General features: G+C 47.2%; 1 long non-coding RNA gene across 1 annotated transcript in view; it reads left to right on the forward strand.

Annotated features, from left to right (window-relative positions):
• Positions 1-4,543: 4,543 nt before the first annotated feature.
• LOC114004050 overlaps positions 4,544-27,357 on the forward strand; it is a 46,116-nt gene continuing 23,302 nt past the window's right edge. Inside the window, exons 1-2 of the long non-coding RNA XR_003546438.2 lie at positions 4,544-4,564; positions 4,815-4,858. This is a non-coding gene — a long non-coding RNA (uncharacterized LOC114004050). The remainder of the gene's footprint in view (positions 4,565-4,814; positions 4,859-27,357) is intronic.

A 27,357-nucleotide genomic window follows, 5' to 3' on the forward strand; every position in this document is an offset into this window, starting at 1 on the left:
TGAGCAAAATCTCACTGAGCCATATGGACACTGAGAAGAGTAACACCCCAGTGGAGAGTCCTCCCTGCTGTCTCCAGTCTGATTATCAACGCGGCTTAGAGCAAAGCTGAGACTCTTAATGCCCCAAGTGTGATGCACTGCCCTGACCTTGGGAATTATTTTTATTGCTGTTTTGGCTGGCTGTGTCCTTGGCAGGTTGCTGGGCCACGAGCAGATGCAACAGAATGGTGCAAACAGCTAATTTCAAAGGTACACGGTGTTCTTCCACAGCACATGGGAAATGTGTTTAATGTTTGGAAATCTTGTGGCAGAGGCTAAACTTGGAACTGCCAATGGTACAACAGAAATTCCTTCAGTCACTTGTTCTGACAGAAAATGTACAAGTGGCCATGATCACACTGTTCTGTGGTATCTGTGTTCTTGGTGCCTGGGCTTCTATGTGTTGTTTTACTCCAGTAGTGGGGATGGATGGAGTGTTTTGGTCACAGGAGCACATGGCTGAGCTGGGGCTGATCAGGCTGGAACGCTCTCTCCCTGGGCTGCAGAAGCAAGCCATGTGCTTTATTGAAGGTTGCTTTGCCTCCAAGCTTTTGCACTTCTTTATTTCCTCTTAAATGAATGTTTTACCTAAAGACAGTCTTTTTAAAGCAGTTCAAACAGGTTTCCAATTACTTTTTGTCACATTAGTCTTCTGTTCTAAAAATCTCAATCTGAACATAGAGTCCATTTCAAGAAATTGGGAAAGAGTTTTCTTCTTCCTGTTTGTTCTATTTTTGTAAGATGAGTTTTCAACAAAGAGCTTTCCCAAACCTCTCTCTCCTTTTGAATTGGTCAAAAATAGGACCAGCCTTTCTGCTCTAATAACAAGGTGCTTTTACCCCTCCCAGTTTGTGCTCTGGACAGTTGCTGACAAAGGGCTTCATGTGAGAGGACACTCAAACTTTGGGTTAGGAAAATATTTAAATCCAGGAACTTCAGAGAAGAGCCTTATGTGGAGCAGGTCCTTAACCTGTGCTTATGCTGAGTTATATCTCAGACCGCATTTAAACAGGTTTTCTGAAATCAAGGCTCACAGAGCAGGTATTAACTTTTAATTAATGCAGAGGTGCATTAACTTTTGGGTATCAGTCAGGCTGATAATAACTTACATCCCATTGTTTTAAATCCTGAGACGAGCTGAGAGTTAAACACATTACTGCATGTGGTTTTTTTAATATGATAAAATCAACTGTAGAATGGTATCATAAATGGATAGAGGAGGTCATCTGCTCTCCTGCCCCTGGTTTTTTATTATGATGATGTTCTGCTGTAGTCCTCTGCAATCTGAATTTGGAAACACTTAGGATTTTTAGGGTATTTATCTTGCCAGAGTTGGGGCTTTGTTGGGTTTGTTTATTTGCAAGCCCTGGAGAATTGAAGTTCAGTGGTACTGATGTTTTTTAGAAGTCAGTTTTGGTTATTGCTCTGGAAGTGCTTGTACTCCTGTCCAGACATGGAATGAAGTCAGCTCCACATCACTCTGATAGTCAGTCTCATGCAGAATATTCAAATAATTCCCTGGAGTGCAATGTAAGGAAAAAAGCAGAAAGAAAAAAAAAAAGTAATTGTAATTTGCTGTTGGAATTCACACAAATTGGAAGATGATCTGCCCTTCAAACCTCTGTTTTGATCAAGCCTTGTCTTCACGAGGGTGACGGGCACTGGAGCAGTGCAGCTGTAAGAAGGAACCCCCCATTTGGGCACATGCCAGGGTCCACATGCCCCTGGGCCAGGAGCTTACTGGGGGTCACTGACCTAAGGACACATCCTCTCTGGGTTCTCACACTGTTTTCTGAAACCTGTTAAATGGTTAATATTTGAAATGCTTTTGATTTCATTGTTTAATGTAATTTTATTCAGTAAAGCTGCCACATTGCATAAGGGTATTGGTATTTAATATTTAATAGCATAAATCCCATGTGAGTCCCAGGCAGAGGATAAAAATTACATTTTAAATTAATGTGCACTCAAAGCCTGATGCTCTTTCTGCATTTAAAGGCCAATGGCCATTTCAAGCCCAGTGCCAGCTTCCAGGGACGATGCCCGTGTTCTCCTCTGTCAGAATGGCCTGTCACCATCGCAAGTTGTGTGGCAGTAACTATTTGTGTGCTGAAACAGGATGAGCAGGAAGGTTCTGGTGGCACTGATGGTGTGAGGGCAGGTGCTGATCTGCTCTCCTGCAGTCGGGGTCCTGCTCCCCGATGGTGCTGCGAGAGGGCCGGCACTGCCCTGCACCACATCACCCACTGAGGGGACACACACGGCCCAGTGGGGAGGTCCCCAGTCACTGGTGACTCAAAGAGCTCATCAGTCCAAAATGGTGTGACTGTGGTCCCCGTGGGTGCCCAGGGCACTGTCTGAGCATGGATGGAGCAGGAGCGAGGGGTCCCTGTCAGCGCTGCTGTTCTTGAGCAAATGAATCTTATCATGAGGTCAACAGACCTCTGGCTTTTGACCTGAGGGCCAGGGAGCTCCTGGGACTGTGGCCATGAGTGACACAGTCCAGCTCCTCAGCGTGTCTTCAGCTGTTACAAGCGTTATGTGTGGGACACTTGCTCTGTTTTGGGGGACAGGACACACAGCAGCACTGAAGTGGGCCACTTTTTCTGAAAACATGGGGCAAAGCTTTTTTTCCTCCTGTACAAGTGCAGTCAGGTACCTCCAGCTGGGAGCCCTGTGCTCCATGGGAATTTCAGCACACCTGGGATCCATCCACACACTCTTTTGTCATCCTTTGGTCTGTCAGCGGGTGACGAAGGACCCCAGAGCAGTGCCCACAGCATGGCCTCAGGTCTCCGTGGTGCTCAGCCTGCTGACACCAGCACAGGACAGCCCAGGACATGCAGCAGCACAGTGTGAACACAGCTCTGGCTGCAGAGTACTGATCCTGTAAACACTTGATGAAGCAAAGTGATGATAATATCTTTACTTTTTCTCTGATGGCTTTCAGCACAAATTATTTCCTTTTTTTATCTTCTGGGAGAAGACTTGAGATGGAAATCTGCACCTAAATTTGTTCTCTTGAGATGTAGCAGCCAAAAATATGTTCAACTTGTCACATGGTTTGTAGACCCACACCTCAACTAGCAATAGGCATTGTCCCTGAGATGTAATGTCCTATGGCCTCAGTGAAAGTGATATATAAATATATCAATTATACATTATAATATACATATCTAACATTTCAGATTATGTAATGCCACCATCTGCTGCTTTACATAAACAGTGCTCAGCTTCCACCTCTGCTGCTTTACATAACCCTGTCCCAGCCATGCCACTGTGTCTGTGCTGCACAGGGCAGGGGATGGAGGAGGGACTGTGCTGCTTGTTCTCCTCTAGCTAAATGCCTCTCCCTTCACGCAGGGCAGAGGTGGGGAACTTGCAGCCATGAACACCACATAAACTTGCCCATTTGTTTCCCACTTATTGTTCTTGTTCTTCCATATTCAAACCAGGCAGCTTGTTTACTTTGATACTCAAAGTTACTGCAGGGTCAAGTAGAAAGAGAAGATTGGCAGGAAAGGAGCAAATCCTCCTTAAACAAAAATGTCTGCAATAATTAGCAAATGTGACAAGAGAGAGCTGATAAGCAAAAGGTAAGAAGGGAAAAGTAAGCTTCAGGGCAATTAATTAAGATTGTGAATGAAAAACAACCCAAAATTCCTGCAAGCACTTAGCAGATGGGAGAGTATTCTGAGACCATGGTAGTTGTTCAAGCAGTGAGGAAAAGCTGGAAATACAGGGATTTGGGACCATTTTCTAAAGGAGTTGCTTTGTTTTCCAGGAAATAGCCATGAGGAAGGCAAGGCAGTGTTTGGTTTCTTTGCCCAAATCTGTACTTCTGCTGTTCAGGGAGCCTAAAGAAATAAAGGTTCCTTTGCAAAACTGGAGACCCACACCCAGCTCTGCTCTTCAATTGCAGATGCCAAAACAGTGCTTTGATTAACCTGCAGTGCAGCACACCTCAGCTGATGGTTTGGGATGTAACCTGTATCCCACTGTGCAGCTGAGCCCTACTGCCCTTCCATCCTTTGGTAGTCCCTTCCCACCCACCCACCCTCAGCTCCAGAAGAAGCCAAGTGCTGGTGCCTGAGCTCCCTCTGTACCACAGGAGTGTGAGAAGTCTCTCTAGGCCCAGCCCCAAGCCCTCAGGTGGGCTCAGTTACCCTCCCCACCTGTCAGGGTCAGTAGAGCAGGTGAGGCACTCCAGGAGGGGAGGGATTAGTGGGTGGATAAATGCAGGAAGGTGACTCCTCTTTTGCTTTTGTCCCTGTTTGTCTTGGGGTTCTGTAGCTGGCTGAGCCTAGGCAAGAGATTTGGGTTTTTGGAATCTGGCTGTGGAGGGATGATGGGCTGACATCATCGTCAACATCAAAAGCTCTCCTGAGGACTCCTGAAAGACTCAGCTCTGGGCTGTCTCCAGAGCTTTTCTGCTCCTAACACCAGGAGAAGTCTTGCTTTAGTGGCTACGTCATCACCCCCGTTTATGTTCTTTTCAGGACTGAAGCAAGCTCGACTCCTTGGGGTGAGCAGCTTTGTAATAGTTATTGTTGGGGGGTTTAGGGGTTTGGGAGGGAAAGGGTTGGGAGTGCTCCATAGAGGCAGGACTGCCTTCTGTGTTTCAATTCTTGGTGGGTTTAGTTTTGATGAGGAGCAAGGGACTGATGTATGTTATGAGGAAGTGATGAATTACCTGGCATGTTTGGAGCACTGGGGATTTTCTCACATCAGGATGATGGTGATTGATTTTTCTTTTTTTTTTTTCTTTCTTTCAGATCTGCAGCAGAGGAATCTCTGGATGCCTGATTGCAGCTGACAGGTAAGCTGTGGAGTGAGCTCACCAGTGACTGTGACAGGCCTCCCTGTCTCCTGTCCCCACTGCTTTTCAGACTGTAATGGCTTGCTGAAGACATGCTGTCAGGGTGATGGAGGTGTGGAGATTATTAAATGAGGACACCTTTGACTTGGTAAATTGCTTCAATCTCACAGGAGGCTCTGTTATCTCCTACTGCCCCCCCTTTGTAGGGATTAAAGAAGGAAGCAAAGAAGGGGGACTGCAAAACTGCAGTAGTGTTTGTTTTCCTGCAAAGCTGTGGCAGAGCCCAGGGAGGAAGGTGGGAGTGTCACCTGGCTTTGCTTCTGCCACCCTGCTGGGCAGTGGAGGCAGAGGGTTGATTAATTGATCCCAGCAGGTCCTGGGTGCAGAGAGCTGTCATTGCCTTTGGGGAGGTGTGAAGCACAGCACATCTGGTGTCTTGTCCCTTGCTGGCCCTGGGAATTTTGGGGAAATTATTCTGTGTCAGGCTGCTCTTCCCTGCACTCTGCTGTGTAGGCTCCATCCTGCTCCAAGGGAGGAGAGGACTGTAGCATGGGGGCTGGAGTCTGGATCCAAAACTTGAGTATCTGTTCCTCTGGAAATGAGGCTGCAGTTCCAATTTATATAAAATCACTCTTCACCAGAAGTGATGGAGCTGGTTTGGACTAATGACAGACCCTTGGCATGACAGTGTGACTTGAAGTCCCGTGTGCTCTGTTTGTGGTCAGCTGTGAGTTGGAGAGGGAAGGAGGCAGAAAACAGCAAAATGAGCTGAAATTAGGCAGAAAGGTGCTGAAAAAGGAATGAAGCAAAACAGGAGAAGGGTAGAGGTCTGTTTGAGGTGCAACCAATGCAGAAATGCTGCTGTCCTTGGATGACAATCACTATGGATGGGAAGGCATGTACCTACATTCCTGAAATAAAGTGGGAATAGTCTGTGAGCGGTTGGTGATTTGTTACATTTGGTAGTTGCTTGCTGAAGTAAGTTCTCTGTTGGTTGGATGTCACAGCAGAAAGGGTGGTAGTCAGAGCTGTAACTGGATTGTGAATGTCTGAGCAGGATTGCCATGCTCTACATGAGAAAGGTGTGCTGGACGAGAGGGACTCTTGTTGCCATGTAGGACTGGCTGTGCAGACCATTCACTGGGAATGGTCCCAGCTCCTGAGACCTGTGCGTGTTTCAGGGTAAATGCTTTCTTGTGAGTGAACTTCCCTGAGTGCACTGAACGTGGCAACTGAACGGAAAGAAATATTCCCATGTGGTCCCATCTCTCTTCCTCTTCCCTAGGGCTTATACAACTTAAAAAAAAAAAAAAAAAAAAAAAAAAAAACAACAACAACAAAAATCAAAAAAACAAGAAGTAAAATTAAACTACTCACTGCTGAATAACCTTCTCTAAAAAGACTGGAGTTAACCAAGCTGAATTTACTAAGATCTTTGCAATGAAATGAGCTGATTACCAGTAGGAAGAAACTTAGTTTATTATCTGATTTTTAAAGGCTTGAATAATTTTAGCCATTGGCTTTTTTGTCAGGCAAAAGAACTATTTCAATTATTATCTCTAATAACTTTGGAGGGCATCTTTAAAGTTCTTTTCCATGAATCCTACTTCAAATGCTACTGCAGAGATAAAAGTAGCGAGCTTAACCCAATGAATAACTGATAAACCAGAAATATCACTGCCTTGCCTCGGAAAATCACAGCTCAGAGCTCGTCTCATGGATGTAATCAGAGTCTGGGCTCTCGCTGGCCTCTATTGGCAGCAAAGCTCTCTTATGATATTCTGTCATTTATGACAGTTCCTCCAGAGAGTTCATTAGGGTGAACATTAATGTGGCTGAATCCAGGAAACTGCTTTTCCTGACATAATGCCAACATCTATTACAATGCTGTGCGGTGCAGGGGGGAGCTTTATGGTTGTTTAATGTGTGTGTGTGTGTTGCAAATGGTATCACTTTTTAACTCTCCATAAAGCAGTGTCTGTTTTCTGAATTGCCACCACTATAAATATATTTAATGGGGAGCCTGAGCAGCTGTTGTGTTCAGCAGTTGTCTGTGATGATTATGGATTTGTGGTTACAGTTCTCAGTCCTGGAGAGCTGCAATTAATCCATACCATCCTTCAGACCATCATCAGCATGAGCACTTAGGTCTCCCCTGCTCTATTGGCATTTCTTAGAGTTCTTTGTACATAAAATCTGTATTAGGAATTGAGGCAAAGGAAAGAAGCAATGGCAAAGAAATAACCAATGGCTTTCCCTTCTTGCATCTGTCTCCAGCAGCCGTGTTGTGCAGGAGCAGCTACTCTGAGCCTGAAGCTGAGTCACTTGTTTCAAGCACAGCCACGGTGCAGTGTGGAGGGCTGGTGGGGTGGACTCTATGGGCTCGCTGCTTCCATGCATGGCAGAGCATGCGTGTGTACGGTTTGAAAAGAAAAACGAGAAAAACCAAAACAAAACCCCTCAAATCCACAGAAAAAAAACCCTGTGCTTATGATAGTAGGAGCAACATCAGGCTGAGGCTTATCATTATTCATTGCACACTTGGCTCAGAGGGAGAACACTGGAGCTGTAAACTACCTCATGCTTTTTCCCACAGCCTTATTCTAATCTCCTTTCTGGGTCAATTCCCAGGTAAGAGAGCCATGCCATTCCATTTTTAATTGTTTTCAGCTCAGGCTCCTGATTGCCAGCACAGGACTGGCAGAGCTGCCAGGATACACTGAAACACGTTGAGTACAAGCACCTTCTCTGGTCGGTGCTGCTGTGGGCACTGTGCTGAGGAGACTGCCATGGATATGGGCATTCATCTTAGTCAGCTGTAAAGGGCCATGTCTGCCAGGTGGGGGAAGAGGAGAAGACAGCTGCACTGGATCCAGCTGGCTCTGTCTGCCTGCCCTGTGGGCTGGGACAGGGGGTCTGAGGAGTGTGAGTTGGACACTCAGCCAGCAGGCAGGGGTATGACTTTGGGGAAGGACCTTGGGGGCTACTGAGTGAGTTGCTCTGCTCAGTAGGAAATCAACTTGGAGCCCCAGTAGCCTTGTGGGGTGCAGGGGACCCCAGGAATATTCATTTGAGGTTTATCAAGTTCAGATCAAAGAAGCAGAGCATTAGGAACTGCTGATGGCTGCATTGGAACAGGAGTCCTTATACCTGTGCAGTGGTAGGAGGTCAAGCACGGTGAGTCACGTAGAGTTGCCTAAGAGATGGGATTGGAATGTTGGACTGGAAGAGAAAATCTCCAAATCCTGCTGCAAGATGTGAACCCAGGACAGGATTGTCCCTGGCTGATGCCAGGGAACACACAGCTTGTATGGGGTTGTAGCTGGAAGGGAGGCAGAGCACCTGGGAAACAAGAATGGTAATGGATGAAGAAATGAAATCTCAAAGGAGCACAAAGTAGTTCTGTGCCTGTTCCTGGCCTGTGCTGGTCTCCAGCACCAAGGCTGCAGGAGCCAGTGTGGGCACTGCTGCCAGGAACTGGGCTGGGGACATGGCCAGGAGTGTCCCTGTGTTGGGAAGGAAGACCATGCTTGGTTTTCTACCTGCCCTCTGCAGCACTTCTGAGTTTATCAAATGGATTTTGTTTGCTTTTTCAAGTCTAATGATGTCAGAGACAGCCAGGTTATAGCTATGTTTTTAATAATTAGGAAGATTGGTGCAGTTAACAGCAGTTAACAGCTAGTTATTTCCTTAAGCAGCCTGGGTTAGTAAACCTATAGCTGATGAATATGCTGGAGTGACTGGATTGATTGATGGTAATTTCAGGATGTGACTGGGAATTCAGTTGTCTCTTAAAAAACATTGAAACAAACAGCTTACTCTGAGTTGGTTTTGTGGGGCTTTAACAGCCTTGAGATTTTGTTCCAGTCTGGAACAAAACAACAACAAAACAGATTTACTAGGCTAATAATGTTTTTAAATGGTTTTGCTTTGCTGCAGTAAAATAATTTCTGTTCAGCTAAATCAGTGCTTCAGTTGATTCTGTTTTACATGAATATTGATATCTGCCCAACACAGGGGTCTGGCTTGTACCATCTTGTGTTCTCTGATGGATTGAGTGATAACTAACAGCACAATTAACTTCAAAATAAGAAATGCTTCAAAGCCAGCCCCCTCCAAGTCTCCTTTCCAATAAAATCCAAACAAAACAATTTGAGAGGTTCGAAGTGCTGCATTTTGAGGGCCTTCTTTCCTAAACAGGTTTGTTTCAATCCTCACTAGCAGGAGGGGTGCTCAGTGGGCTCTGCACCATTCCAGGCATATGGCAAAGGTGGCTCTGGGATGCTCAGGGGATGCACAAGTGTAGGTGTGGTTGAGTCACACGTTGTCAGTGCTGCTGCCAGGCTGGGGGAGGAGGAGAGACACAGCCCCACATGTTGCAGTGTCATCATTCCCACGCAGGCTGCAAGAGGAGCCTGTGGTCCCTGCCCCTGCCGTCCCCGAGGGCAGCAGAAACGGGGCTGGGGGAGAGGGAGAGAGGAAAAATACCAGAATAAAGAAACTTGATCAGCTAATTGGTGAAATCCTCTTTCTCTGGTTGACTGTATTCATGTTGACAGGAGCCTCTCCTCCTTCCCTGGAGTGCTCTGGCAAGTGAGACTCTAGCAAATAAAGCAAAGGATCTGCTGGATGCACAGCCATGCATAATTTAGGAACACTAGAGCCTTCTCATCACAAACTGGCATTCAGTAAGTGCTAACACAACTCCTTTGTGAATAGGAATTTTTGTGAATTTCTTCTTTTTTTTGGTGAGATTTGGACATCAGACCCCTGCCAGGAATTAAAAATTGACTGTCAGGAAGTGCATTAGCAGAACTAACACTTAATAGACACATCCGTTCGTGCCTGCACGCGGTTCAAATAAAGAAATGGTTGTGGATTCTTGAGTGGGGTAACTTTGAAGGATAGTATGAATAAATAATGGAAGACTACGTTTTCCTTGAATTCACACTTTTCACCCATAAGTCATAAAACCAAACTTGACACTAGAGAAAATAGCTGGAGTGGGTAGACAAGGAAAACTCTTTCACTCTAAGGATGTGGAGGGAACGTGTTTTATGTCTCTGGACCTGGTGTGTGAAGGGAAAGAGCTGTAACTCTGTAACTGTGTGTCTGTTCCCATCAGGTAGGTGTTTCATGCAGGGAGAAAGACAAAAAATTATTAAAACTGATGTTGATGTTTACTTGGACTAATAGAATGTTGTGCAGCATCACCCAAATGAAAATCAGGTTTGTAATTAGTAGGTGGTTCATCCTGTTCTAACAATGCAGAATAATTAATTCTTCTTTTTCATGCCACAAATCGTAATTAAAGAGAAATATTACATAGCTGCACCTGGTTTTCATTATATGGCTGCAACAGTGAGTAAACTAAATCTTTTATTGATGATAACAGCCATAAGTTTGAAAACTGAGTGAAGAGCGTGGAAACCCCTCTGAGGTTCCCTAGAGACATGTGAGAAATCTGAAATTATTAAAACATATGGTGGCACATACTGATTACCAACAGCTCCCGCTGTGGTTGTGAGTCCTCATTTCTCTTTGACTTTCAGTTTTTCTAAGGATTCTCAGCTTGGTTGGTTCTTCGCCTTCCTTTGGTGAATCTCCTGTGACAGGGAAGCCCTGTCCTGTGCCGTGGGGGACGGACAGTCCTGCTGCAGGGATGGTTCGCTTGTGTCCATTCAGCACCATCCCCTGAGCCCCATCCCTGTCAGGTGTTGGGGCAGTTTCAAATCCCGTTCACCTCCACAGCCCCTGAATCACAAGGTTTTATTGTGCTGTAGTTTTAAAAAAGCATTGTTGTGTAGCTGATATTCATGTTGAGTGTTTACACCTGGCATTTGAGACCCGGAGAGGGAGGGAGTGTATTTGTACGTCTGCTTGATGTATTTATACTGTTTGCCAAGTCCCTGAGTGCAAGGACATTCACCACCAGTCAGTGGCCATCATCCATTGCCGTTCTTCTTTATGCATGCATAAATATTTATTCATATTGATTAATATTTATTTCTCATAAATAATACATCACTGCGATCCCGTGTGTGCCGTTGCAAACAATGAAGGAATACACAAAGGGTAATGAGCATGGTGTAAAGCTGCTCCATCCCTGTGGAGCTGCTTGGAGTGGGACACATCTGCTCCTGCCCTCGGTTCAGACCCAGCTGAGTGGAACCTGCTGCTGTCTGGGCACTGCTGCTGCCTGCTTTGGGAGGAAAAACTGTCCTCTGCCCCAACTAGAGACAGCCAAGATGAAGCACATGACAGCAGCTTGCTCCGTTGGCTGCAGGTGCCTGGTGCCAGGCTGCAGGGATGCCAGGGATGGAGTGCTGTCACCCACAGGGGCACAAGTCAGGTGCTGCCATACCAGTGCCTCAGCAGTGCCATGCCCTGCTGGCATGTGGGGATGGAGAGCTCCAGGTGCCAGGGCTGAAAGCATGATGTTAACTGTTGCTTCTCTGAACAACTCAAGTTATTAATGTCAGTAATTTTTACCAGTCTTGTCATGACTAAGCAAGATAAAAGCTGAGCCCCAACAGGAGGGAAGGAGGGAAATAACATTAGAGGTGAGCACATCTGCAGCTCCTCCACCAGGAAAGATGGGTCATTTTGAAGCAACAAACAGCAGAAACATAAAAGGAATAAACAAAAGAAAGAGAAAATAGGGAGATGGGATTAGGATAAAGCTTCTGGTTTCTCAAGTTCCATTTGAACAGTGATATGGGTTCTGGGGGCACTCTGTGGTGCGTTGGCACCGCACCCAGTGCTGGGGCAGGGACCGGCCCCACTCTCCCCAGTGAGCAGCTGTGTGTGCCTAGGTAGGGAAATCTGGAGAAAACTGGCTGTTGCTAATGGCCTTTCAGGGAACCCACATCCTCGTTCAGCTCACAGCTGAATCCTGTCCATCCCTGGGAGTCCTCAGCTGAGTGATTATTTGCCAGCAAACCCCAGTCAGTCAAGTGCAGCCCAGTCCTCTATCCTGGTGGTTGATATTGCTGTGCAAACCTTGGCATTCTGGCTGATGCCAGAATGGCTTGTTTTAGGCAAAGTCCCTGATAAAAGGGACTATCTTCTTTGAGTACCATGGTGGGGCTGGGGGTACAGCTGGAGCCTCTCACCATGGCAGGGGGAAGGCTGACCTTGCTGCAGCACGGTGACCTTGCTGGCAGGTTCATTTTTCCTCCCCTTTCCTTTCCTCCTGTGCCAGAGGCAGGATGCTGTTTTGGGCCATGCCCTAATCCTACTGATCTGGTGTTAAGGGTGTGCTTTGATGATCAAAAGGCAATTCAGCTACCAAACAGCACTTTGCTACCTCAGGTCTCCAAGTGCTTTTTAAAGAGGACAGGAACATGTGCAATGCTTCCAACAGAGGCTCAGGGAGCTGGTTGCTGTGGGAAGTCACAGTCAGACCTGAGGCGGGATGGGCTCTGAGGGTGTCTGTGCTGCAAATGTGGGCAAGCAGCTCAGTGGGGCAGGGAGAAGCTCAGCAAGCCCAGGCTGCCTGTGTGCACATGGGATCCTCTCTCTGCTGCTCCTTTTTCCGACAGAGCACTTGCCCCCTTTTTGCACCACTCAGGCTTTCTCTTGGTCATGGACAATGGAAAGACTTGATTATCCCAAATTTCTACTGTTAATTGTGTCCCCCCTGGTTTCCTGGGTTTGTCCTTGTACATTTGTCTTGTTACACTTGTCCTTAGTAACCTGACCCAGTTTCCACTTGTTGTATATTTACTCCCTATGGCAAACCCCAGAGTCCACAAAGACAGTATGTATCCTCTTCCAAATTTGTTGTGAAATGATTGTCTGGAGGCAAACTATAATTTCCTAAGATTGCAAAAGTTGAGAAACCCCCATTTCAGATGGCAGCCGCCTCAGCTCCGCAGAAATCGCTGTCTTTGCCCACTCAGCACCAGTTCCCCACGGTCTCTGCTCCTGTTGTTTTTCTGAACCACTGGCTAATAATCACAGCATGTCTGCTTGCATTAGTGTCGTGATGCAGGGGAGGAGCTGGATGAGACACTTCTGTTGGTGTACAAGGCAGGTGTGATGGGGGTGACATGGGGCAGGTTTGCAGTGCTCCAGCTTTGTCCCTGCCCCCTGGCCACAGAGGGGGTTCTTGCCTGGGAGGGGTGGCACAGAGCCCTCAGTGTTACCTTGCCCAACGTAAGGAGCATTTTAAGGGTTGGGTCCAGAGGGGCAGTGTTAAAAGTCTAATGAGTAGGAGGAGATTTTACACCAGTGGGAGTCTCTTAATGTATCTGATGTTATTTAGGAAAAAATCCAGAGAGAGATTCTCTATTTTTAAATAGAGTTGCATATTTTATCTATCAAGAGAGCAAGTCTGGTGTGTCAGAATATGTAAATACATTGGGTAGCTCTGAGGTGGAGAAAAGAGCCAATATTAAAAAAAAACCACCAAAACAGACTTGAATCTCTGGCTGCCTCATATCCTCTGCTGCAGATCCCTGCCTCCTTAGGAAATAAAAGATATTGTGTAACACAGTCTGAGCTGTCACAGTTAAGTTCTATAGCTCCAGTGTTTAGTACTCCTGGATGTAATTGGGATGCTGTACATTTTCCTAGTCATTACTTGGGAATGACGCTCTACAAAGTCAGGCTGAAAATCGATTGGAAAGCTGACTTCTTGCAACTTCCACAGCTTCTTTTCTTTTCTTGATAGTTGAAGTATTTTCTCTCAAGAAAATTGCATCTACTGAATCACTGCGCTGCTCTGTCATGTCTTGCTTTCCGTTCATAGCTGCTCCATCTTATCAGAGTGGAGATTTCATTAGGGAAATTTTGAGGGTTTTTCTTTTAATTAAAGGAGGTATCACACTTCCTTGGTCAAACTACAGCTGCTAATTCCCAGCTGTCATTGTGGCATTTGTTTAATTAAGAACAAAATTATCTGCATGACTGGAGAACCATGAGACATGAGACAGACTATTTGAACATTTGCAGGGTGGGAGCTGTCGCTGGGGTAAATCATCACTGTGCCAGGTCTGTGGAAAACGAGCACCTTCTGTCGACTGGGGACAGATTGGAGCAGCAGGAGAGGGGGAAACAATCTCACCTCTTCCTTGGCTCTGAACTGCCAGTTAGACATCACTAATGATGCTGATAAGGATGTCTCCCCACAGACCTCTTCCTGTCCAAGGGTGCCTTTCCTCTTGTTCCCATTCAAGACAAACTTTTTGTAGGAAGAAATCCTTACAAAAGTCCTAACAAACCTCCGGTGGTGGCTGGGTGCTACAGGGCTGCTGGGGTGGGTAGCCCAGAGGATGGCCCAGCTCTCCCCTGCCTCCAGCAGTGCCTTGGGTTCATGGGATTCATTTGGGCACAGGCAGGACTGGCAGGTTGAGCTGAATGAGTTGTGACACCAGGAGAGTCTGAGATGTTCATCACAGCTGTGTTAAATGGTGACCTGGGTGGCAATTTCCCCCAATCTTTTTTTTTTTTTTTGAATGACAAAATGGATAATTGATGAGTGCAAACCACACTTCCTACCCTGTTTCTGAGCAGACTGCTGAATCCACTTGACAGCAACACAGCCATGGGGCTTCTGCTGTGAGAGTCCCCTTGGCTGCTCTTCACTCTCTGGGGCATCCTGTCCCATGTAGGGGCACAGGAATTTAGGCATAATCCTCTTTTGTGAGTGCCAACAGATGGAAATAGCACAGCAGTAAGAGCTGGGTTCCTCAGGGGCTGTGTCCCCCTCCCTTGAGGAGTTTTTAAAGCCCAGGAAGGTATAAACCCATTAAAAATCTCATAACAAAAGGTGAAAAATTCAGAGAAAACTTGACCTGTTAATAAAGGATTTAGTCAAATGCTTGTGTAAATATTTATACTGCACTATACCATTAGCTTTTCCAGTTAATCTGTTTTCTGTGCTAAAGGCTCTGAGTAAAATATGTTCCCAGAGTTGTTTACGATAAAAATTAGTGCTGTATCTGGCCTATTACTCTTCCATAAATTATTAAAAAGGGGTAGATGCAAAAGTCCATTTCTGAGTGGCCTTTTTTTCCCCCCAACCACAGATCATTCTTTTCTCATCTGGAAAATAAAACCGTGAGAAGGCAACAGAAAGGGCCAGTTTCTGGGAAGTCTGTTTGGTTTGCTTGTTGTTTTGCAAGGCAACTTCTATTTGCAAATGGAAAATTCTTAAGAATTTAAAATGTCACTTAGAGCGTCTGCAATTGCCCTGTAGAAGAGTTTGTTCACCTGTCAGCCTTTATAAGCATATGAACATGGATTTCTTTTACTCCTGGGAAATCTTGTCCAATTCTAACACTTTTCAGTGAGGTTGTCAAGGGGGTAGCCTGAAGTTAAACACAGGAATATATTATTGCATTTGACACTTTTCACAAACATTGTGCTTAGTGTATTTTGAATATTGAACACGGACAGTGGGCCCTTCAGCACATGGATAAACCTGATTCATGCCAGGAGTCCACTTAGAACCAGCAGAGCAGCTTCTGGATGAGAGGCTGCTGAGGACCAGTTCTGGGCTTCTGCCCCGGAATAATGAGATGCTGCTTCACTTGTGTGAGGAGCAGAGTTGAGCACTGGCCCCTTTGCCTCTCTCTTGGTCTGTGCTCAGCTGCCTTGTAAAGCAGATACTGATCGAACAGGAGTAAATATTTATACAAATTCTGAGACTTATAAAAATCCTGCCTCACAGGGGTGAGGTACCCAGGGGTGCTCACCAGGAAGACTTGCTTGTGGCCCCAGTAGCATGTGAGGTGAGTGCAGCCAAGGTTCCTGGGGTGGTAGGGACACATCCATATGAGAGAGAGCACCAAGAGATCCCAAAACAAGACATCAAGACGTTTTCCTCCTCCTTTGTCAGCTGGAGGGACCACCAGTGCAAACACCATAGCACTGTACAGACCTGGTTGAAAGCAAAAGGTGTTGCTCAGTCTGCCTGGAGCTGGAGCATTTAGGGAGGGGGACAAGCAGGGAAGGATAAAGACAAGGAATTTGTGGACCTTCAGGTTTGAAATGCTCAATTTTTAAATATCAAAATATTCTCAGAACTGTTGTGTTTCCCTTGGCTGCATCCACAGCCCTTGGGTACTGCAGCTCCCTCACCATCGGTTGGGTTGTTGCAGCCGAGCCTGGATTTCCCCCTCTGCCAAAACCTCTCCAGACAGAGGCTTTCAGTTATACCTATCTGTGCTGCAAGGGTTCATCCTGCAGATCCTAACAGCAAGAACATGTGCTAAAAACAAATGCTCAGTTTGAGTTGTCATTGAAAGCAAATGCCGAAGCTGCATCTGCAAGAGCCGCCCTCCGTGTGGTGCTGGAGGGATCCGCGCTGGATAAACACGTAACTTAGCAACAGACAGCAAATCGTGCGGGTTTGCAGGGAAATGTCAGCACAGCGTTTACATCAACTTGTACCTGTGCAAGCAGATCGCCCAACCTGCCGTGGTGCCCCCCTGCCCACCCACCCAGGAGGCTGCCCTGGACTGTCCCACAGCACTCAAGCATTCGGGACTTCAGCTTCACTGGCTGCTGTTTCCCTGGACTTGTTCAGTCACTTCCACTTTTCCACAGATCTGATAAAAAGTGATTATGTCCATTTGTTGCCAAAGGGAGCCATCACGAGCAAAACCCTCTATGTCTTTATCCATCTCTTTCTCAAAGTGATGAACAGTCCATTGAGCCAACAGCGTTGCACCATGTATCTGCAGGAATTCTTGTAACAGATGTGCTGAGGCTTGGAAAAACTTATTTTAGATAAGCCAAATAATCTTTTCAATTATCTTTTGCTGAAAATATTGTATTTTTATAGGCATTCAAGAGTGTTATGGCATAAAATACCAGCCTAATTAGCATTATCTTCTCTATTATGTTTGCTGAAATATTTTTTTGGAGTTGTCAAATACGTGGCTATTTTGTTATTTGGGAAGAAGGCTTTAGCAGCTGGATAGTTTATTTCTTGGTTGTGTAGTTTGATCTACATATTTGATTGCAAGATGTTATCCAAAAGGATAGCAGCAGCCCATACTCGTTTATCAGGATTATTCCATCATGGCAGGAACAGATTCCTCAGATGGGTCCTGCAGCTCCCACGGCTGGCACGGCGGGTGCTGGGGGGCTGGGGCAGCGTTACCCCCTCCTGGCCCCTGCTCGGTGCCCCTGTCTGGGTGAGCTGTGGGCAGTGTCTGACACAGGTACGGGATCTCCTTGGAGCCAGTGAGGCAGTGAGGCTGTGCCCTCGCTTCACAGAACATGCACACGTGAGACCCCCTGAGCTCCTGCCCAGCTCCTTGAGCACTGAGCTCCTCATGCTGAAAAACAGGTTTTTCCCACAAATTTGGTGATGAAGTGCAAGGCTGATAGAAAATCCCTCCAGCTGCTGTTGCAAAACACCATTCACCTGAAATGAAGGGAAATTTTATTGCACCAGGGAGCCAGCAGAGGGGATGCATCTACAATTCTTCCCGGTTCCTCCAGGAAATGCTATTTGGTTCTGCCGGACTGGAGCCGTGACTGCTCTGGGGCTGCTTAGAACTGTGAGAGAGATGCTGCGTGTGTGGGTTTGCAGCCGAGATGGGGGGTGAAGCATTGTGCTTCGAGCATCGGTGTAGCCATTTACTTAAATTATCGCTAAACCTAATGTCACCCCGGCTCCTCCATCGCCTGTTATTGAGTGCTCCAGCTGAGTAATCTCATTAGAATTTGTGTCGTTCTCACCTCTGGCAGCATATACACAGCCTCGGAAAAGGTTATTCACACGATATTGCATGACCTTGATGAAAGGCTAATTTGATAAGAATTCAATTTAAAATTCCATTTGTACTGACAAACCAGGATTTTATTGATGTCACAAATTTTCAGCAGTGGAAGCGACATTAGGAGCGAGACTGCCTTGTTTGCAGGCCTGGAGGTGGAGAAAGTGGAGGATTTATATCAATGGATCGACGTACCTTGCAGCAGTTTAAATGCTTCAGTAAACTGTTCTTAAGTTTTCTTTATTGTCTTATTTTTCTTTCTGGTTTACTTAAAGAGACCTTGGCAGTGGCAGGGACAAAGCAGTGGCTGATAAGGAAGGATATTTCCTTGTGCATTTTGAAGCTCATTTCCTACTTGCCCTTTCATCCTTGGGTCTCTACCAGGTTGAGGCAATAGATAGAATAAATAGCCCAATCTGCTCTCTGAGTGGGGGGTTCATGCTGTGAGTGCAGGTTCCCCTTCTCCCTGGCAGAAGCCACAAGGTGGCTGTGGGCACAACAGGCTGAGCTGGGCGGGGGGATCCGGACTCTGCTCGCTGTGCCTGCACCACAGGGAGTGGGCACTGGCATTGGTCCTGTGCTAGGAGCAGATGGGGAGTCCCTTGTCCAGCCAGCGCCAGTGTCCAGCAGCTTGGTTTGATGCTGAGAACCATGTTTAATGCTTACCATGTGTGATCAGTAGCTGCTGAACCCACGTACTGCCTGTGCCCATCACACTGCCTGCTGTGCCTCATTAACATCTCCTAATGAGAACCCCATGCAAGGTGTGGCAGAATGAAGGTGGGGCTGTGGTAGCCCATTGCCAAGGGCACAGGGAGTGCCGTGCCCAGGGAGGTGATGGGGGCACAGAGAATAAGGTGGCAGGGGCTGTGGGAGTCAGCGTAGGCAGAAGAAAGTAGCAACTGCTGAGTGGCAGCAGCCCCGTCACCGTGAGCTCCAAACCCAGCAGGGCTCAGCAATCTGTTGTTTGTGTGAAATGTGTCAGTGTACGGCAGGGTGGGAGAGTCTGCCTGGAAAAGGCACTTGGAAATAACAGTGCTCCAGTGTGGAGACACACCTGGAGGAAGGGTGCTGGCATCTGGCACGGGTTCCCCAGGTCTGCACGTGCTGCATGTGGCAGCCTGGCTGGGCCAGCCCTCAGGGACAGGGCCTGTGCTGCCCACAGGTGACACCCGAGGCTGAGCCAGGCTCTGTGCAGCAGTTCCAGGTGCCAGGAGATGGCACAGAGCAGGATACAGGATGGGGCTCCCACCCAAGAATGACAGGTCATGGCCCATAAGCTGCTCATTGGCACATGCTGCAGTTACAGCACTCGGAGAGCCACAGCACTACAGCAGATCCAGTTATAATTACTCTGAGTTAGTACCTTGGAAAAATCAAATGGGCTCTGAAAGGAACGATAGCCTCAGAAAAAACCCCCATGCAAAATAAAAAGCCAGCCTTATCTGGCTTAATTTCCGTTTGCTTTGATAGATTTTGCAATACATTAGTTATTTAATGGATAGCATGAAACATCACACAGTTATATTTCAAACATTCAAATGCCCTGATCATTTAATACTATTTTCCCTGTTTTATTATGCCATAGGCAGAATTTTAATTATAATATTTATGCAAATTATGTTTTTATAATCGTATTTGAAAGACTGTGTGGATCAAATTTTCCAGCCAATTTATCTAAATACAAGCCTTAAACTTTCCCTTTATCACTGTCACAAACACTCTTTCTCCTAATTTGTCATTTCAGGCACTTCCTATTACAGTATCACAGAAGGCTCAGTGTCATTCGTGGCCTCCAAAAAACATAAGGACTTAGGAGCCGTAGTCAGAAAACCCAAGCCCATGTTTGTGTATATGGGGGTGTAGAAAATCTCAGCTCTGTACTTAAAATTATTTATTTTTGAACCGTTTAGTTTTCCCTTTCCCTGCTGGCTATCCAGAGCCTTGTCTCAAAAGGGGAACTTGGCTCAGGTGTGAGGGAAGTGACAGTGCTGTCTGAGGGGAGGGTCAGGGTGAGTGGAATGTAAACCACCCCACTGTACGGCAGTGATGGCCCGAGCCCCCCCTGCTTCCCCAGCACACAGGTGTGTGCACAGCTCTGAGCTGCCATGGGGAGCTCCCCATGGGATGGCACAGGCATGAGCACAGCTCTGAGCTGCCATGGGGAGCTCTCCATGGGATGGCACAGGCATGAGCACAGCTCTGAGCTGCCATGGGGAGCTCCCCATGGGATGGCACAGGCATGAGCACAGCTCTGAGCTGCCATGGGGAGCTCTCCATGGGATGGCACAGGCATGAGCACAGCTCTGAGCTGCCATGGGGAGCTCTCCATGGGATGGCACAGGCATGAGCACAGCTCTGAGCTGCCATGGGGAGCTCCCCATGGGATGGCACAGGCATGAGCACAGCTCTGAGCTGCCATGGGGAGCTCTCCCTGTGTGTTCTCCAGCTGGGCAGTTGAGCTCAAAGCTCAGGATCTTGCGCCTGTAACAATGGACTTGATGTCTTTCTCCTTCTAAATCTGCTCAGGGCACCGTGTAAATCCTCCCATCCATGTTAGTGGGTGATAGTGTTCCTTAGCAAATGACTGTGTAAATGAGAAAAGCAATTAGACAGATTTGTGAAAGACAAAACATGTATTGATTAATGTAATGACAACACATGCAGAATAATTTTGGACTCAAACGAAAAGTAAAAATCAAAAGGGTGAGGATAAAACCAGGTGTCTTTCTTTCAATTAGGGCATAAATCAACAATTAGGAGCTTTCTCTGACTGCCTTCTGAAAATCCTGGCATTAATCACTGCTACTCTGTGCATAACATTCCAAAGAAAGGAAGCAACCAATATTGTCACATAATTAAAGGAAATTATATATCCAATACCTTTTAATGTGATTAACAGCAATAGGATGAAAATGTTTAAAAGCAGCAGTTAAGTGGAATATTAGCTGCCATTTAGGCTGAGCTAAATATCCAAGGTTATATCTACCCAGCTGTGAATTCGGAAGGTTTGCCTGATGGGTAAGATAAAACTCTTCGCTCAGATAATGAGGCAAATAGTACCTGGGAAAGATCATAATTGGTGCCGTGAAACAGGGTCATGGTGGTATTCAGTTACTAGCTTTCCCTGGGATGAGAACTGAATGTGCACGAAATGTCAGTATATCACACAGATACCAATATATAAACCAGACATATTATTCTGCAATAAAAAATAGATCCGCTCCTAAATGTATTATGCAAAAGAGAGAGATGAATAGGACTGAGCTGTTCCCTTGGTCACAGCCCAGTGCTCTGCACTGATTTCTGAGAGCGGGTGGGATGACAGATGGAAACCAGCCTGGGAAGGGCTTTTCCCAGGGCTGTTTTGGGGAGGGGCTGCTGCCCTGGGGAAGCACACTGGGAAGTCCCTGCAAGCCACTGTTGGAATACAGAGGGCTGTGGGGAGAAAGGTTGAAGGGTGGACAGACTGTCTGTACCTGGTGCTGTGTGGATGCTCGTGCTCCTCTCTCATGCCCTGTGCCCAGGCCAGGGGTGGCCATGCCCTGGCAGTGCTGGGCTCTGCAGGTGGCTGTCCCAGGAGCAAGGGAGGTTCCCCTGTGCCCTGTGGAGCCCGTGAGTCTGTCCAGGCCCTGCTGAGGGAAGCTGAACCAGAAGCACAGGGTACTGTGAGTCCTCGCTCCAGTGGCTGCCAGCAGCTCTCCTCCCTGCTGGAGTGCTGGCTCTGCTCTGTGTCTGACCCTGTGCTCAATCCCATCCCCCTGCTAGGCAGGCAGGAAAGAAAGCGTGCCATTAGATGAAAGTGGACTTCTGGAGGATACATTTGTATTTTCTTTTTAACTGTCTGCTTGAAAGGACACATCATGGAGGGGGAAAAGAGCACTAATGTGCATGAGAATTTCTGTTAATGTGGAGCACATGACAGCACATATATAGATGGGGTTCCATGGTGCAGTGGGTGTATTAAATGGAGCAGTTATGTCCTGGCACCAGCACAGTTTTCTGGAGCGATAATTTATTGTATGAATGTAGGGACCTGTTAAATTAACTAAGACCCAGTAGAGAAGTGTAAATTAAGAACTCTTATGTGCCCTCCTGTTCTGTCTCCAGAAGGCACCAGTGATCTCACACAGTAAAGTGCTCCATTGGAGCTTGTGCTTCAGTGAGGCAAGTGGACAACAGTGCTGGTAAATCTGGGTTGGAAGATAATTGTTTTCCTGCTTCCAATGCTCAGCAGCATTATCAAAATCCCGGGTAATGAGCTGTTCCCCAAGTGACCCGTGTGGAGTGTTATAGTTCGGTCTTTGGTGTCTTGAAGAGTTCAGTGAGGAGGTTTCTGTCCCCTTGCAGCAGCACTGGGTAAAGCCATTAGCCCCAGCCCTGGCAGGTGGGAGAGCACCTTGGCAGTGGGTTGGGAACATGGGCACGGGGCTGGGAAGGAAAGAGCAGCAGAGAACTGCCTCATGCAGAAATGCCTGTTTTTGCTGGATCCTAATGACAGCAGCCAAAATACCAGTGTCTTTAGTTATTTCCTCGTTTAATTTAGCAGAACCAGACAGCTGATGCTTTTTATTTTAATTCAAGCAGAAAGCCTTCCCCCATGCCTGAATTAATACCAGCCCAGTGGCTGGCCTCGCAGATACCAGAGTGCTGGTTTGTTTATCCAGACACAAAGCCTCCATAGACTGGGTGTGGATCTAGTGACTGCAAATCTTCATTCTAAAAGGAAATCTTCTGTATAGTTTCCTCTTGTCTCCAGAAGTCTGAGTGGAGGACCCGGGGGCTGAGCTGTGGAATGCTGCAGCCCTGTGTCAGCAGTCCTGCCCCCCAGCACGTGCTCTGATGGGCACTGAGCTGGGCACTGACTGAGCGCCTGTGAGGGAGGTGTACAAACCACCTCCCTCCTGTTGATGAGAGGCATGAAGGAGGGTAATGCTGATGCTGCTGAAAAAATCCAGTGTGACTAAATGTGTGCTCTCCACGGCTGCTCAGCTGCCCCTGGGGTGACACTGCAGGTCCACGCAGCAATTGGGAACGGCCTTCCCTTCCCTGCTCTGCTTGGGGACAGCCCTGCACCAGGCTGCTGTAGCTCAGGGTTCCCTGAAGGACCCCAGTGACAAGGGGAGCCTCCATGGCATGCTCAGCAGTGACTGGCTTCAGTTTTCCTTTTCACTTCTGAGTCTAAAATACCCTGAACACGTGTCCTTCCAGGAACCACAGTAAAAGACAGGTGAGGAGGAGCAGGGCTGCCTTAAATCCGGAGGCTTCAAGCACCCCCAGTTTTTCTCATGTCCTTTAAAGTACTGTGTCAGCTTAATGAATGTTTTGATATGTCCCACTAAATAACTTTTGCAAGCCCCCCACTAAAATACGGCCTAAAAAGATGGAAATCAATACTGGAGTGGTGGAATTTGCCCAGTTGTCTTCTTGAAAGCAGTTAAATGACTGGGTAATAGATCCATAAATGAACATCTTATTAGCCTAATCCTGAATGGAAGAATACACAAATCAGCCATTTGTTCAGTGGATATCATTTAAGCTTGCCATCCATCTTAGTCAAAGGAGGTGCCGGGTTTAATTTATCAGTGCCTGGGCAAGAACTCCCGGAGAGGGAAGGGGGGAGCAGCAGTCTCCCACTGGTGCTCTCCTGCTGTGCATTAGCAAAGCTGTTGTTTAATTCCAACACACCTAAATGCAGCAGTTCCTGCCGTGGGCTGTCCCACTTCCATGGGAGGAGCAGTGGGGTGAGCAGGACCATCCAGTTGTCAGAGGGTTGGGCTTGTGCTGTGAGGGCAGCCAGGGAAGAGGAGCAAGCCCTGTTTAAGCAGGGTGACCACCATGGCAAGTGCTTTCTGCTGCATCAGGTGGCAGAGGTGTGGGGCAGGAGCTGCTGCAGGTGCTGTGGGACCCAGCAGTCCTTCCCCACCTCCCGAGGAGCAAATCGCCTGGACTCTGTGGTGTCCTTGTCAAAGCCTGAAGCTGAACAAGAGACTTGTGCTCTCTTTAAAATTGACTGATTGAGACATCATTTGGATGCAAAAGTTGTCATCAGTATTCATGTCCTCGGTCTCAGATGGCTTTTATTGAGCCAGATTTGAAATGATCGGAAGTGGAAGAGTGGCAGGTTTTGAGCCAAGATTTGGGAGGTCATGCTGGGCTTTGCAGAGGTCTCTCTGAGGAGAGCCAGAGCCTGGTCATGGAGGGGGTTCCTGGGTTTCTGGGTTTTTATTAAGCTGCGTGCTGCGAAGAAGTGGTTGTACAAGAGGGACAGGACAATCACCTTTGGTCAGTGTTGGTAGCTCCAAGTAAATCAGCATGCAATTGTTCTCCAGAATTAGTATTTCATCAGGCATGATTTAAATACTGCTGGTTAAAGTAACCCCTGACCCATGCCACTCCCTGTCCCGTGACTATGGAGCCAACGTAGCTCTGTTGTGTCCAATGGCACAGCCTGTGGTTGGTGGTTCCAGGTGATTGTTCCTGTTCCTTCCACCGAGGCAGGAGCAGGACAGAGATCCCACAGTTCTCACAGGCATCCTGGGTGGAACAGACAAGCCCCTCTGCCAGACACTGGTGCTCTGGGCTCATTTGCAGGGCATGTTCTGGACACAATGGCTCCTGTCCAGGGCAGGCAGGCAGCAGTTCTGTGCCAGGTGACAGGACCTGTCACCAGAGCTTTTCTCTGCAGCCCCTGACCTCCCTGAACCATCCAACCCATGTGCTCCTTAGCACAAACACACTTTAGGCATTGGAGGCTTGTGACACAAAGATGTGCTCATTCCCCAAACTCACAGTGTTCCACTGGGACACTGCTGGAAACAGAGCTCAAGTGTGGTTTCAAAAATACCTCTGCAAACAGGCAATGCTGGTTGGGTTTGTTGCCCATTTAAAACCCGAGTGAGACAAACCTGACAGCTGTGTTTTGGGGAAAAGAGCACCAACTGGTGTGCACAGGCTGCAGCTCCCACACAGCCAGAGTGGTTGAAGTTGTTGGAAACAGGATGAAATCCTGTCTTGGGCTGTGTGGGCTGGGATCAGAGCCGGAGCTGGGTGTGACTGCTGGGCTCCCAGCACAGCCCTGCCAGCGCCGCTGGGCTTCCCTCGCTTCTCAAGTGGCTTTATCCAGATATAACTCAAATCATAATATAGCTCCTTAATGTTGCTAACTGTGTGATTTAGGCTTTTGATCAGCGGAATAGAGCGATCCCAAACACTTCTAATGAACTATATATTTATCTGGGGAGTCATACCACTTTCATCCTGCACACAGCTAATAACCATAGCTCAAAAGAGCCCGCTGGCTCCGCATCTCATTTTCAATTCATGCCTTTTTAAAGGAGATAATTATGGAAAGAAAAATGCAGGAGTTCAGGGAAACGGCTGTGCTGTGTCCATTAGTGGGAGAGGTGTGCAGGAGGTGGTGAGAGCTGGCCAGATCCTCTGCAAACCCCACACAGCCTCAGAAGAGGTGGGTGGAGTGTGGGGGCTGCAGGTAGTCACTGTGACAGTCTGTGACACTCCAGTTGCTCTTCCTCTGTGTGAGCCACAGTGGCCATCAGTGGGCAAAGTACCAGAGAACCAGGGACATTTCGCTTCCAGGTCCAAACACTCCTCAGGAGCCACCCAAGCAGGAGGCTCCACCCTCCTGCTGCTTTCAACGCCACAGAGCTGCTGGAGTCTCCAATGTCTTGTTTTGACTTTTCCTTTCTCTCTGAAACATTTTTTAGTGCAAGTTAGAAGTTGTTCAAGTCAGGCCAAGAGTTTTAAACCATACTATCAGAGCCACAAAGAGGCATGGAATTATTCTCATCATTATTTTCATTTTAATACATTGTTGTTCCCAAATTGGCTACTGAATCGAGGTAGTTCTTGGCTTGCATTTGCAACAGACGTGAGTTCATGACAGTGCCACGTGCAGAGGGGGCTGAAATTCCTCCCTGTCCCAAGTAGCCACCTCCCAGCAGTTGTGGCACAGTGGCTGCCATCCCAAGGGCCTCCTGCAGCCCCTCGGCTTTGCAGAACAGAACAGGAAGTCCAGAGGTGGGGGAGGCAACTATTGTGGGTCACCTTAAGACCATGTCACAATGCTTCAGTTCTTTATATATTAAGCTTATTTGAACAATGTGCTTTATTCATGAATCACTTGTGGCAGAAAATGTACAACAATGTATATCACATGCTGCAGAGGGTGATAAACAGGAGGTTTTAAGTATCTGAGAAAATTTCATCCCTCTGGCTGCTCTGATATTTGGGGCCATTTTAAAAATTGTTCTTTGCCAGTAAGAGCTGCAAAGAAATTATCATCAATCTAAAGTGTCCAGGGCCTGAGCTCAGGCTGGGGTTAGTGGCTATTTTGCATTATATTGACGTGGTGAAATGCTGGTTGGTTTTTCTGAAATAAAAATGGCAACAGCCAATAATTAATGTTCCCATAGTTAATTAAATTGGTCCAGCTGGGAAAGTGAAGCCATAAACTCTGGCCTCAGAGATTTCTGCTGCAGGTCACATCCATTTGCTTCTCCATGTGACTGCAGAGGGCTTGTGTTCAGCCCTTCCCACAGCAGCTCCAGTAACACCAGTGACATGCCCCAGACCACCCTGGGGACTTTCTTCTTTCCCTTTCTGGAGCAGACTGGAGTGGCTGAGCACCACTCTGACCTCTCCTCCTCCTGTGCCAAGTCATCACTCATTTGTGGGTTTATTAGCTGTTTATGAACATGCTCTAATATTTTAGGGGACAAGGCTGACCTTGGCTGTGAGCAATGACCCCAGCTGGGTGCTGTGTGTGACCGTGTAGGGGGATGTGTGGCCTCGGGGACACGTCCCCTCCCCTCAGGGGCATGAGGTCTTGACCAAAAGAGATGGATGAAATAATGACAGTAAGTTTAATGGGCTGTTGTCAGTAGTACACAAGCAACTCAGCAGTTCCCTTAAAACCCCTGTTTAAGCACAGTGGGACAGTTTCTGCTCTAGCAATGGTCTGGTGCCACTGGACTATGGTTTGGCCCATTTCTGTTTAGGTTTTAGCTTTAAATCTCTTTTTTTTATTATTTTCTTCTTGTCTGTCAGGGCTGTGTTCTTGTGCTGTGAGGATGGGACTTCACAGAGCCACTACAAGGCTTTTGGTTCATCAGTTTTTAATTAAATTTCAATTGAAGATTCTTTTTCCTCTAGGCTAATTTTCAAATGACAAACAAAATCCCCTTAAGTGCCTTTTCTTTTCTGCTATAAACTAGTAAAGCTGCTGTCAAATTCCTTTAGAAAGTGAACTCCTCCAGCCCCATAAGAGTGCAGATTATTGTTCCATCAGAAATAGAGCAGAGCTGTTCTTAATAAACAGGTGAAATAAAAACATTTATGCTCTGTGCAGAGCCCAGGTGTTAGGGGTGGAGTAGAGGTGTGCAGCAGAGCACAGGTGACTCGTCCTGGTGCTGATCTCCTGGGAGATTTCCTGGGAGGAATTACAGTGTCATCCAGCTGAGAAGCTGAATTGTGCACCAGAACTGCTTGTAAGGAGAGTGTCCAGGGCTGGGGTGCTGCTCCCAAGGCCCCTCTGCCACTGCCCTGTTGGCAGCTGCTCCGTGGGGCTGCATCCAGAGCCCCCAGGGCTTGCTCCAGGCAACAGTCCCAGGGCTGGCCCTACATCAATGGACCCCTCTGACAGGCATCACTCCCGAGACCATCCTGCTCTGAGCAGTCTCCTGTGATTAACTTCAATTAGAGAGAACAAGCTTGATTAGACTGCAAGACTGACTTCTGGGG

Source organism: Pipra filicauda, unplaced genomic scaffold (genome assembly GCF_003945595.2).
Source record: "Pipra filicauda isolate LSUMZ 115617 unplaced genomic scaffold, ASM394559v2 scaffold120_size2142806_pilon, whole genome shotgun sequence".
Lineage (NCBI taxonomy): Eukaryota > Metazoa > Chordata > Aves > Passeriformes > Pipridae > Pipra > Pipra filicauda.